General features: G+C 36.4%; 2 protein-coding genes across 13 annotated transcripts in view; both read right to left on the bottom strand.

The window, feature by feature from the left end:
* LOC135227856 (leucine-rich melanocyte differentiation-associated protein-like) overlaps nt 1-2,185 on the bottom strand; it is a 464,639-nt gene that overhangs the window by 73,318 nt on the left and 389,136 nt on the right. The gene's annotated exons all lie outside the window — the stretch shown is intronic.
* Nucleotides 1-2,185, bottom strand: part of LRMDA (leucine rich melanocyte differentiation associated) — a 1,290,642-nt gene that overhangs the window by 910,237 nt on the left and 378,220 nt on the right. The gene's annotated exons all lie outside the window — the stretch shown is intronic.

Below are 2,185 nucleotides of genomic sequence, written 5' to 3'. Positions count from 1 at the left end.
CTGGGGGTAGAATACAAAAGATTAATATACAGAACTCTTCAAGAGATCAGGAAGGAGATAGTGTAAAACGCAGAACAAGCCAAGGAGCACATACACAAAGGAATAAAGGGAACTTAAAAAGATTAAAGGAGACTATAAAAAAAAATTTTTTTTTTAACAGGCTACAAGAATCCATAGAGAGACAGGACCAGAAATCCATAAGATAAACTATAAAATTTCAGAATTAGACAACTCAACAGAAAGCCATAAGAGCAGAATTGAGGCAATGAAAGTCAGAATTAGTGAGATAGAAGAGAAAGCACATGACACCAACATATTTGAGGAAAAATCAGACAAAAGAGATTTAAAAAAATGAAGACACCCTAGAAATCATGTGGAACTCTATCAAAAAGAATAACCTACAAGTGACTGGAGTACCAGAACGGGGTGGGGGGACAACAGAAAATATGGAGAGAATTGTTAAAGACTTGTTGGCAGAAAACTTCCCAGATATCATGAAAGATGAGAAGATATCTATCCAAGATGCTCATCAAACCCCACACTAGGTAGGTCCAAAAAGAAAGTCACCAAGACATATTATAATCAAACTTGCCAAAAAAAATAAAGATAAAGAGAATTTTAAGAGTGGCTAGGGATAAACGAAAAGTCACCTACAACGGAGAGTCAATAAGACTAAGCTTGGTCTACTCAGCAGAAACCACGCAGGCACGAAGGCAATGGGATGACATATATAAAGTGTTGAAGAAAAAAACTGCTAGGCAAGAATTATATATTCAGCAAAGCTGTCTCTCAAATGTGATGGCAAAATTAGGATATTTCCAGATAAAGAGAAGTTTAGGGAATTGGCAAAAAACAAAATTACGAGAAAAACTAAAAGGAGTCCTCCGGTTAGAAAACCAGTAGCATCAGATAAGAACCCAAGACTGGAACACAGGACAGAACAACCAGGTACTGGCCCTGATAGGGAAACTTAAAAAATAAATCAAAGCTAATATGGAAACAGAGATGTCATTATGTAACAGATGAGAACATTAAAACAAAAAAGAAGGACTAAAAAGTGCAGTCATAGATCTCCAAAATACATAAAACAAACTCTAACAGCATTGGAAAAGGAGACAGCTCCACAATAATAGTGGGAGACTTCTACGTGAAGGACAGAAAATCCAGAAAGAAGCTCAATAAAGACACAGAAGATCGAAATGCCACAATCAACCAACTTGACCTCATAGACATACACAGAACACTCCGCCCAACAGCAGCCAAGTATGCTTTCTTCTCCAACCCACACAGAACATTCTCCTGAACAGACCACATATTGGGCCATAAAGCAATCCTTAACAGAATCCAAAGCATCAAAATATTACAAAGCATCTTTTCTGACCATAAAGCCATAAAAGTAGAAATCAATAACAGAAAAAACAAGGACAAAAAAAATCAAACACACAGAAACTGAACAACGCCTTACTCATGAACAACTGGGTTATAGAAGAAATTAAGGTCGGAATAAAGAAATTCACAGAATCAAATGAGAATGAAAACACGTCCTACCAGAACCTTCGGGACAGACCAAAAGCAGCACTCAGAGGTCAATCTATAGCAATAAATCCACACACCCAAGAAGAAGAAAGGGCCAAAATCAAAGCATTAACCCTACAACTCGAACAAAGAGAAAGGGAGCAGGAAAAGAAGCCCTCATGCACCAGAAGAAAGCATATGATACAAATTAAAGCAGAGTTAAATCAAACAGGGAATAGAAAAACAATCCAAAGAGTTAACAAGACGAAAAGCTGGATCTCTGGAAAGATCAACAAAATCAATAAACCACTGGCCATGCTGACAAAAGAAAAACAGGAGAGGAAGCAAATAACCTGAATAAGAAATGAGATGGCTGATATCACAACAGACCCAACTGAAATTAAAAGAACCATAACAGAATACTATAAAAAACTATAATAAATTTGAAAACCTAATGGAAATGGACAAATTTCTAGAAACACACTACCTACCTAAATTAGCACAAATAGAGACAGAACTACTAAATAAACCTATAACAAAAGAAGAGATTGAAAAGGTAATTAAACTCCCAATGAAAAAAAGCCCTGACCCTGATGGTTTCACTGGAGAATCCTACTATTACTAAAGGTATTTCAGAGTACAGAAAAGGATGAAATACTCCCCAGCTCTT

The sequence above is a fragment of the Loxodonta africana genome, chromosome 16 (assembly GCF_030014295.1).
Source record: "Loxodonta africana isolate mLoxAfr1 chromosome 16, mLoxAfr1.hap2, whole genome shotgun sequence".
NCBI classification, from domain to species: Eukaryota; Metazoa; Chordata; class Mammalia; order Proboscidea; family Elephantidae; genus Loxodonta; species Loxodonta africana.
The sequence above is the reverse complement of the archived record's forward strand: the minus strand, read 5'-3'. Positions and strand labels throughout refer to the sequence as shown.